Source organism: Garra rufa, unplaced genomic scaffold, assembly GCF_049309525.1.
Source record: "Garra rufa unplaced genomic scaffold, GarRuf1.0 hap1_unplaced_004, whole genome shotgun sequence".
NCBI classification, from domain to species: domain Eukaryota; kingdom Metazoa; phylum Chordata; class Actinopteri; order Cypriniformes; family Cyprinidae; genus Garra; species Garra rufa.
This window is the reverse complement of record NW_027394279.1, coordinates 1,934,936-1,947,348: the sequence shown is the minus strand read 5'-3', so window position 1 is coordinate 1,947,348 and position 12,413 is coordinate 1,934,936.

Here is a 12,413-nt window from a genome sequence, read left to right as displayed (position 1 = left end):
ATTATTATTATTCCGCCGCAAGTCTATGGCAGCCCATAGAACCGCTTGCGGGAAAATTGTATAATTTGGCACACTGATAGAGGGCCGACTCAACATTAACCATAGCAAGTTTGGAGTCTCTAACTCAAACTCTCTAGCGCCACCACTTGTCCAAACTTTCACTTTCTTTTTGCTAATAACTTTTGAACCGTAAGCCATAAAATCAAAATTCCAATTTTCCCTGAATCCTTGGGTGATGCCGAGTCGAATGAACACCAAATTTCAAAAATCCTAAGGTTTAGTTTTTTTTCTATAATTTTTTGTTTATAAAACCTACTTTTTCGAACTCGTCCTAGACGGTTTGTCTGATTTTCACCAAAATTGGCTCAGATCATCTTCAGACCATGCAGGCAAAAAGTTATGGAATTCAAGTTGATTGGACAAACCGTTCTCGAATAACGCGCTAATTAATTCTACGAAAAGTGCGCAAAAACGGATGTGAGGCCATATCTCCGCAACGGTTTGTCTTATTGAGACCAAACTTGGTGTGTGTTGTAACAAGCATGACCTGAGGCTACCTGCAGTGTTTCGTCACAGTGCCACCTAGTGGTCAGGAGATATGAAAAATGGCTATTTGTGCTTATAACTTCTTAGTGCTTTGGCCAAATATCTAGAAACTGGTCCCGTTAGCTTCGGAGGAGCATGCCGAGTCGAACCATATCCAATTTTCCCATGTCAGCCATTTTGGGTGTCGGCCATTTTGAATTTAGCTTTAAAATGCTGTATCTTGAGAACAGATTAACGTATCGTTTCGACCATAATTACAAAAATGTTCGGCACCATGCCCTGAATGTACATACCAATTTTGGGGCCAGCGCCACCTTGTGGTCAAAAGTTATAACGAAATTTCTAAAAATGCTAATAACTTCTGAAAAAAATGGCTTAATGTAATAAAAGTGATCTCAAAATATTCCTTGGGTCTGGCCGAGAACATTGATACCAATTATGCCAAAATTGGCCTAACTTCCTGTTCGCCATTTTGATGAATGTAGAAAACCTACTTTTTCGAACTCCTCCTAGACTGTTAGTCGGATTTTCACCAAATTTGAATCGGATCATCTTCAGACCATGCTGACAAAAAGTTATGGATTTCGTGTCGATATTCGAAACCGTTTTCATTTAACGCATCAACGAATTTGCAGGTAAGATGCCAAAGCGCATCGGAGGCTGTATCTCTGCAAAGCTTTGAGATATTTGCACCAAATTTGGTATGTGGCATTACCACCTCACACTGATTACACCACATCAATTTGGTAGCAGCGCCACCTATTGGTCAAGAGTAATGAAGCATTCATTAACCATTAGTTTTAAAATGAACAAAAATGCTAATAACTGTAGATAGCATTAGCCTATTGTAATGAAACTGGTCTCAAAATATTCCTTGGGTCATGCTGACAACATAGATATCAATTATGCAACAGTTGGCCAAACTCCCTGTCCGCCATTTTGATTTATGTTGAAAACCTACTTTTTCGAACTAGTCCTAGACCGTTTGTCCGATTTTCACCAAAATCGAGTCAGATCATCTTCAGACTGTGCTGACAAAAATTTATGGATTTCATGTTGATAGTTGAAACCGTTTTCGTACAGCGGCTCTACAAATTTTAGGCTTGATGTGAAAATGACTCTAAGGCTATATCTTTAGAAAACTTTGACATAATGACACCAAACTTTGTGTGAACGTTTGTCATCTCACACTAAACACACCACATCGATTTGATAACAGCGCCACCTGTTGGTCAAACCTAATAAGCCATTAAATCACATCAGTAGTCGTTCTACATCATTTTTCTGTCGTTTTGACTAAAATCATCCTAAAATGGCTTCTTTGTACTTATTGTTGCAGTTGGTCTGCTGTTCCTGCCATCCTTAGCTCCTCATTTTCCGCTTTGAGTGCTTGGCCCCGTAATTGCTGCTTGCAGCTATATTTAGGGGCCAAGCACCGAAGGTGCGAAGGCACCTATTGAAACCGTTAGAATTCTTATTATTATTATTATTCCGCCGCAAGTCTATGGCAGCCCATAGAACCGCTTGCGGGAAAGTTGTATAATTTGGCACACTGATAGAGGGCCGACTCAACATTAACCATAGCAAGTTTGGAGTCTCTAACTCAAACTCTCTAGCGCCACCACTTGTCCAAACTTTCACTTTCTTTTTGCTAATAACTTTTGAACCGTAAGCCATAAAATCAAAATTCCAATTTTCTCTGAATCCTTGGGTGATGCCGAGTCGACTGAACACCAAATTTCAAAAATCGTAAGGTTTAGTTTTTTTTATATAATTTTTTGTTTGTAAAACCTACTTTTTCAAACTCGTCCTAGACGGTTTGTCTGATTTTCACCAAAATTGGCTCAGATCATCTTCAGACCATGCAGGCAAAAAGTTATGGAATTCAAGTTGATTGGACAAACCGTTCTCGAATAACGCGCTAATTAATTCTACGAAAAGTGCGCAAAAACGGATGTGAGGCCATATCTCCGCAACGGTTTGTCTTATTGAGACCAAACTTGGTGTGTGTTGTAACAAGCATGACCTGAGGCTACCTGCAGTGTTTCGTCACAGTGCCACCTAGTGGTCAGGAGATATGAAAAATGGCTATTTTTGCTTATAACTTCTTAGTGCTTTGGCCAAATATCTAGAAACTGGTCCCGTTAGATTCGGAGGAGCATGCCGAGTCGAACCATATCCAATTTTCCCATGTCAGCCATTTTGGGTGTCGGCCATTTTGAATTTAGCTTTAAAATGCTGTATCTTGAGAACAGATTAACGTATCGTTTCGACCATAATTACAAAAATGTTCGGCACCATGCCCTGAATGTACATACCAATTTTGGGGCCAGCGCCACCTTGTGGTCAAAAGTTATAACGAAATTTCTAAAAATGCTAATAACTTCTGAAAAAAATGGCTTAATGTAATAAAAGTGATCTCAAAATATTCCTTGGGTCTGGCCGAGAACATTGATACCAATTATGCCAAAATTGGCCTAACTTCCTGTTCGCCATTTTGATGAATGTAGAAAACCTACTTTTTCGAACTCCTCCTAGACTGTTAGTCGGATTTTCACCAAATTTGAATCGGATCATCTTCAGACCATGCTGACAAAAAGTTATGGATTTCGTGTCGATATTCGAAACCGTTTTCATTTAACGCATCAACGAATTTGCAGGTAAGATGCCAAAGCGCATCGGAGGCTGTATCTCTGCAAAGCTTTGAGATATTTGCACCAAATTTGGTATGTGGCATTACCACCTCACACTGATTACACCACATCAATTTGGTAGCAGCGCCACCTATTGGTCAAGAGTAATGAAGCATTCATTAACCATTAGTTTTAAAATGAACAAAAATGCTAATAACTGTAGATAGCATTAGCCTATTGTAATGAAACTGGTCTCAAAATATTCCTTGGGTCATGCTGACAACATAGATATCAATTATGCAACAGTTGGCCAAACTCCCTGTCCGCCATTTTGATTTATGTTGAAAACCTACTTTTTCGAACTAGTCCTAGACCGTTTGTCCGATTTTCACCAAAATCGAGTCAGATCATCTTCAGACTGTGCTGACAAAAATTTATGGATTTCATGTTGATAGTTGAAACCGTTTTCGTACAGCGGCTCTACAAATTTTAGGCTTGATGTGAAAATGACTCTAAGGCTATATCTTTAGAAAACTTTGACATAATGACACCAAACTTTGTGTGAACGTTTGTCATCTCACACTAAACACACCACATCGATTTGATAACAGCGCCACCTGTTGGTCAAACCTAATAAGCCATTAAATCACATCAGTAGTCGTTCTACATCATTTTTCTGTCGTTTTGACTAAAATCATCCTAAAATGGCTTCTTTGTACTTATTGTTGCAGTTGGTCTGCTGTTCCTGCCATCCTTAGCTCCTCATTTTCCGCTTTGAGTGCTTGGCCCCGTAATTGCTGCTTGCAGCTATATTTATTATTATTATTCTTCCGCCGCAAGTCTATGGCAGCCCATAGAACCGCTTGCGGGAAAGTTGTATAATTTGGCACACTGATAGAGGGCCGACTCAACATTAACCATAGCAAGTTTGGAGTCTCTAATTCAAACTCTCTAGCGCCACCACTTGTCCAAACTTTCACTTTCTTTTTGCTAATAACTTTTGAACCGTAAGCCATAAAATCAAAATTCCAATTTTCCCTGAATCCTTGGGTCATGCCGAGTCGAATGAACACCAAATTTCAAAAATCCTAAGGTTTAGTTTTTTTTCTATAATTTTTTGTTTATAAAACCTACTTTTTGGAACTCGTCCTAGACGGTTTGTCTGATTTTCACCAAAATTGAGTCAGATCATCTTCAGACCATGCAGGCAAAAAGTTATGGAATTCAAGTTGATTGGACAAACCGTTCTCGAATAACGCGCTAATTAATTCTACGAAAAGTGCGCAAAAACGGATGTGAGGCCATATCTCCGCAACGGTTTGTTTTATTGAGACCAAACTTGGTGTGTGTTGTAACAAGCATGTCCTGAGGCTACCTGCAGTGTTTCGTCACAGTGACTCCTAGTGGTCAGGAGATATGAAAAATGGCTATTTTTGCTTATAACTTCTCAGTGGTTTGACCAAAAATCTCAAAAGTGGTCTTATTAGATTCGGAGGATCATGCCGAGTCGAACCATATCCAATTTTCCCATGTCAGCCATTTTGGGTGTCGGCCATTTTGAATTTAGCTTTAAAATGCTGTATCTTGAGAACGGATTAACGTATCGTTTCGACAATAATTACAAAAATGTTCGGCACCATGCCCTGATTGTACATACCAATTTTGGGGCCAGCGCCACCTTGTGGTCAAAAGTTATAACGAAATTTAGAAAAATGCTAATAACTTCTGAAAAAAATGGCTTATTGTAATAAAAGTGATCTCAAAATATTCCTTGGGTCAGGCCGAGAACATTGATACCAATTATGCCAAAATTGGCCTAACTTCCTGTTCGCCATTTTGATTAATGTAGAAAACCTACTTTTTCGAACTCCTCCTAGACCGTTAGTCAGATTTTCACCAAATTTGACTCGGATCATCTTCAGACCATGCTGACAAAAGTTATGGATTTCGTGTCGATATTCGAAACCGTTTTCATTTAGCGCATCAACGAATTTGCAGGTAAGATGCCAAAGCGCATCGGAAGCTGTATCTCTGCAAAGCTTTGAGATATTTGCACCAAATTTGGTATGTGGCATTAACACCTCACACTGATGACACCACATCAATTTGGTAGCAGCGCCACCTATTGGTCAAGAGTAATGAAGCATTCATTAACTATAAGTTTTAAAATGAACAAAAATGCTAGTAACTGTAGATAGCATGAGCCTATTGTAATGAAACTGGTCTCAAAATATTCCTTGGGTCATGCCGACAACATAGATACCAATTATGAAACAGTTGGCCAAACTCCCTGTCCGCCATTTTGATTTATGTTGAAAACCTACTTTTTCGAACTAGTCCTAGACCGTTCGTCCGATTTTCACCAAAATCGAGTCAGATCATCTTCAGACTGTGCTGACAAAAAGTTATGGATTTCATGATGATAGATGAAACCGTTTTCGTACAGCGCCTCTACAAATTTTAGGCTTGATGTGAAAATGACTCTAAGGCTATATCTTTGGAAAATTTTGACATAATGACACCAAACTTTGTGTGTACGTTTGTCACCTCACACTAAACACACCACATCGATCTATTAACAGCGCCACCTGTTGGTCAAAGGTAATAAGCCATTAAATCATATCAGTAGGCGTTCTACATCACTTTTCTGTCGTTTTGACTAAAATCATCCTAAAATGGCTTCTTTTTACTTATTGTTGCAGTTGGTCTGCTGTTCCTGCCATCCTTAGCTCCTCATTTTCCGCTTTGAGTGCTTGGCCCCGTAATTGCTGCTTGCAGCTATATTTATTATTATTATTATTCCGCCGCAAGTCTATGGCAGCCCATAGAACCGCTTGCGGGAAAGTTGTATAATTTGGCACACTGATATAGGACAGTCCCAACATTAACCATAGCAAGTTTGGAGTCTCTAACTCAAACTCTCTAGCGCCACCACTTGTCCAAACTTTCACTTTCTTTTTGCTAATAACTTTTGAACCGTAAGCCACAAAATCAAAATTCCAATTTTCTCTGAATCCTTGGGTCATGCCGAGTCGAATGAACACCAAATTTCAAAAATCGTAAGGTTTAGTTTTTTTTCTAAAATTATTTGTTTGTAAAACCTACCTTTTCGAACTCGTCCTAGACGGTTTGTCTGATTTACACCAAAATTGGCTCAGATCATCTTCAGACCATGAAGGCAAAAAGTTATGGAATTCAAGTTGATTGGACAAACTGTTCTCGAATAACGCGCTAATTAATTCTACGAAAAGCGTTCAAAAATGGAAGTGAGGCCATATCTCCGCAACGCTTTGGAATATTGAGACCAAACTTGGTGTGTGTTGTAACAATCATGTCCTGAGGCTACCTGCAGTGTTTCGTCACAGTGCCACCTAGTGGTCAGGAGTTATGAAAAATGGATATTTTTGCTTATAACTTCTCAGTGGTTTGACCAAAAATCTCAAAACTAGTCTTGTTAGATTCGGTGGAGCATGCCGAGTCGACCCATATCCAATTTTCCCATGTCAGCCATTTTGGGTGTCGGCCATTTTGAATTTAGATTTAAAATGCTGTATCTTGAGAACGGATTAACGTATCGTTTCGACAATAATTACAAAAATGTTCGGCACCATGCCCTGAATGTACATACCAATTTTGGGGCCAGCGCCACCTTGTGGTCAAAAGTTATAACGAAATTTCGAAAAATGCTAATAACTTCTGAAAAAAATGGCTTATTGTAATAAAAGTGATCTCAAAATATTCCTTGGGTCAGGCCGAGAACATTGATACCAATTATGCCAAAATTGGCCTAACTTCCTGTTCGCCATTTTGATGAATGTAGAAAACCTACTTTTTCGAACTCCTCCTAGACCGTTAGTCGGATTTTCACCAAATTTGACTCGGATCATCTTCAGACCATGCTGACAAAAAGTTATGGATTTCGTGTCGATATTCGAAACCGTTTTCATTTAACGCATCAATGAATTTGCAGGTAAGATGCCAAAGCGCATCGGAAGCTGTATCTCTGCAAAGCTTTGAGATATTTCCACCAAATTTGGTATGTGGCATTAACACCCCACACTGATGACACCACATCAATTTGGTAGCAGCGCCACCTATTGGTCAAGAGTAATGAAGCATTCATTAACTATTAGTTTTAAAATGAACAAAAATGCTAATAACTGTAGATAGCATTAGCCTATTGTAATGAAACTGGTCTCAAAATATTCCTTGGGTCATGCCGACAACATAGATACCAATTATGCAACAGTTGGCCAAACTCCCTGTCCGCCATTTTGAATTATGTTGAAAACCTACTTTTTCGAACTGGTCCTAGACCGTTTTGTCCGATTTTCACCAAATTCGAGTCAGATCATCTTCAGACTGTGCTGACAAAAAGTTATGGATTTCATGTTGATATTTGAAACCGTTTTCGTACAGCGCCTCTATAAATTTTAGGCTTGATGTGAAAATGACTCTAAGGCTATATCTTTGGAAAACTTTTACATAATGACACCAAACTTTGTGTGAACGTTTGTCATCTCACACTAAACACACCACATCGATTTGATAACAGCGCCACCTGTTGGTCAAACCTAATAAGCCATTAAATCATATCAGTAGGCGTTCTACATCACTTTTCTGTCGTTTTGACTAAAATCATCCTAAAATGGCTTCTTTTTACTTATTGTTGCAGTTGGTCTGCTGTTCCTGCCATCCTTAGCTCCTCATTTTCCGCTTTGAGTGCTTGGCCCCGTAATTGCTGCTTGCAGCTATATTTATTAGGGGCCAAGCACCGAAGGTGCGAAGGCACCTATTGAAACCGTTAGAATTCTTATTATTAGGGGCCAAGCACCGAAGGTGCGTAGGCACCTATTGTATCCGTTAGAATTCTTATTATTATTATTATTCTTCTTCCGCCGCAAGTCTATGGCAACCCATAGAACCGATGGCGGGAAAGTTGTATAAATTTGCATACTGTTAGAGGACAGTCTGAAATGTCAGCATAGCCAATTTGGAATCTCTAACTCAAACTCTCTAGCGCCACCACTTCTCCAAAGTTTCACTTTCTTTTTGCTGATAACGTTTGAACCATAAGCCATAAAATCTAAAGTATTTTTTCTCAGAATCCTTGGGTCATGCCGAGTCGAATGAACACCAAATTTCAAAAATCGTAAGGTTTAGTTTTTTTTCTATAATTTATTGTTTGTAAAACCTACTTTTTCGAACTCGTCCTAGACGGTTTGTCTGATTTTCACCAAAATTGGCTCAGATCATCTTCAGACCATGCAGGCAAAAAGTTATGGAATTCAAGTTGATTGGACAAACCGTTCTCGAATAACGCGTTAATTAATTCTACGAAAAGCGTTCAAAAATGGAAGTGAGGCCATATCTCTGCAACGCTTTGGAATATTGAGACTGAACTTGGTGAGTGTTATAACAAGCATGACCTGAGGCTACCTGCGGTGTTTCGTCACAGTGCCACCTAGTGGTCAGAAGATATGAAAGTTGGCTATTTATGCTTATAAATTCTTAGTGATTTGGCCAAAAATCTCTAAACTCATCCCGTTAGATTCGGAGGAGCATGCCGAGTCGAACCGTATCCAATTTTCCCATGTCAGCCATTTTGGGTGTCGGCCATTTTGAATTTAGCTTTAAAATGCTGTATCTTGAGAACGGATTAGCGTATCGTTTCGACAATAATTACAAAAATGTTCGGCACCATGCCCTGAATGTACATAAAAATTTTGGGGCCAGCGCCACCTTGTGATCAAAAGTTATAACGAAATTTCGAAAAATGCTAAGAACTTCATAAAAAAATGGCTTATTGTAATAAAAGTGATCTCAAAATGTTCCTTGGGTTAGGCCGAGTACATTGATACCAATTTTGCCAAAATTGGCCTAACTTCCTGTTCGCCATTTTGATGAATGTAGAAAACCTACTTTTTCGAACTCCTCCTAGACCGTTAGTCGGATTTTCACCAAATTTGACTCGGATCATCTTCAGACCATGCTGACAAAAAGTTATGGATTTCGTGTCGATATTCGGAACCGTTTTCATTTAACCCATCAACGAATTTACTATAAAGATGCCAAAGCGCATTTGAAGCTGTATCTCTGCAAAGCTTTGAGATATTTGCACCGAATTTGGTATGATGTATTACCACCTCACACTGATGACACCACATCAATTTGGTAGCAGCGCCGCCTATTGTTCAAGAGTAATGAAGCATTCATTAACCATTAGTTTTAAAATGATCAAAAATGCTTATAACTGTAGATAGCATTAGCCTATTATAATGAAACTGGTCTCAAAATATTCCTTGGGTCATGCCGAAAACATAGATACCAATTATGCCACAGTTGGCCAAACGTCCTGTCCGCCATTTTGATTTATATTGAAAACCTACTTTTTCGAACTAGTCCTAGACTGTTCGTCCGATTTTCACCAAAATCGAGTCAGATCATCTTCAGACTGTGCTGACAAAAAGTTATGGATTTCATGTTGATAGATGAAACCGTTTTCGTACAGCGCCTCTATAAATTTTAGGCTTGATGCCAAAATGACTCTGAGGCTTTATCTCTGCAAAGCTGTGACATAAAGACACCAAACTTTGTGTGTGCCTTTGTCACCTCACACTAAACACACCACATTAATTTGGTAAAAGCGCCACCTATTGGTCAAGAGTAATAATCCATTAATTAAACATAAATAATGACATTTCCAAAAATGCTTATAACTTTACTTAGCATTAGCTTATTGTAATAAAACTGGTTTTGCTGGATTCCCAGGATCATGCAAAAAACATCAATACCTATTTTGCCATAATTGGCTGAACTTCCTGTCAGCTTTTTTGATTAATGTAGAAAACCTACTTTTTCGAACTCCTCCTAGACCGTTAGTTCAATTTACACCAAATTTGACTCTGATCATCTCCAGACCATGCTGCCTAAGAGTTATGGATTTTGTGTTGATAGATGAAATTGTTTTCAGCACCACTACAAATTTTAGGCATAGTGCCCAAATCACTCTGAGGCTTTATCTGTGCAAAGCTTTGACATAATGACGACTGAACAAAACATGAAATTGCCACTGACTAGAATATAGAGTTTTATGATATAAAATGCTATATTTTATAGAACAGAACAGGACTTGTGGCTAAGTGTCATGTCCCATACTATGAATTTGTGGTGTGCATTTCACTTACTGAATTGCATTCACACAGTAGTGAACACACACTATGTACACCTTGTGCAGTTTAGCATTTTTTTTTTTTGTACTGAAGTACACTACAGCAATAAATTACATTTTAAAATATATTCACATATAAAGCCGCTATTTTAAATAGTAAATATATATATATCACAATTATACTGGTTTTGCTGAAGTTTGGATTAAATAAATGCAGTCTTGGAGAACAGAAGAGAATTCTTTGATTTTTTTTTACAAATCTTACTGTTCAAAAATGTTTGTATATATGTGTAGGCATTAGTGTTCTATATTGTGAATGCATTATAGTATTGCCATTCAGACTTTTTGTTTAAATAAAAAGCAGGCATGTGATCACCTAGAAGCAAGAAAATCTTACTACACCAAAGTTACACAACAAAGTAATACCCAAGCCATGTCCCCAGCACTTATTATTAATAGGAAAAAGCAGCATGTCATCATAAGAATAAATAATAATAAATTAATAAATAATTAATAAATATATCATGAATACCTAATATAAAAGTATATCATATAAAAGTACTATTAGAATTGTTGTTAATAAAGCACCTGTCAAAACCTTTGAAAATTGCAATTATTAATTATTAACTATTAATTTTGAAACTGTCTTCTGCTTATGAAGGTTGCATTTATTTAATTAAAATAAAGTAAAATTGGCAATATTGTAAAATGTATATTGTAAAATTTAAGTTACTGCTGTGATGCATTGCATAATTGCTCTGTTTTTCAGTGTCACATGATCTTTCAGAAACAATTACAATATATTGATGTTCAAGAAAGAGTTTTGATTATTATCTTAGTTGAAAACAATTGTGCTGTGATAAATTTTATTTTTCCGGACTGTTCAATAAATAGAAAGTTATGTTTTAAATTATATATTTTTTAATTTATTATTTTTAATTTTTAATTATATATATTTTAAATTTGTTAAAGCATTTATTAAATAATGAAAGTTTAAATGTCTTTACTTTTCACTCATTTTCATCACAAACGTTTGAGTGTATCATTGTTTCCAGCCTGTAAGCTCTGGAGATGGCCCTGTAAGCTCATACTATTTCGTCTATGATGTTTTATAAAATATAACGGTTTCGTAATTTATTCAGCTAATAAGGCCATTCGTTATTTCAATCGTCCTGCAATATAAACAGAATTACTCTGACCACTCTGCATGCACACAGCTGCAGCCAGAGGCGAAGCCCCGGACTTTTTCGTTCAGGTCGCAGAGTATTGCTGGCGTATATCGCTGCGTTAGTGAATAGTGTGTGATCGCAACCTAACGGAGCTAGATTCCTGTCTAGTTCATACTTATTAAGAAGCCTATATAACTAGGAACTAATGCAGATGAAAAAGTTACAGATGAAAACAGTAGTAAAAATCAAACAACTTAAAAAACGAAACAAAAAAAACGACATCATTTTTAGATTGAAGAAAGGACGTAATGTATGGTCAAGTATATTATCCCATAATTTAATCCAACCAATTGTGCAGACACATCAGTGAAAAGTAAACAAACACAGACACAACCGGAGCAATTATTGACAATATGAAGTATTTCTTTATTTAACAACAGTTTTAATTAATTAAATCAGAATAATAATAAACATGCATGTATTTTTATTATCACTTTATAGTGGCATACAATGGTTAATTTGATCTACAACTTCTGATAATTTGAAGTACAATGTGCCTTCAAAAACTAAATAAATGCATTTTTAAAAATGCACATTATAAGTAGACTGACAGTTTTAAAGTAAAACTATTTAATATTATAAACTTTCAGATAAAAACACCTATATCTACCCCAGCTTAAGTGCTTTTCTCAGGATATTGTTACATCTAAACTAGCAAGGAAACAAGAGGCATACTAAACAATACATTTATAAATCCAATACATAGAAGATTATTGAAAGCACAGACAAAAGAAACCAAAAACAAAGCAAAGTACCTTAAGAAAGCTTTAGGAAATATATAATAAACACATATTAATAATAACACATGCACTATACACAACCCAAAATAATGTG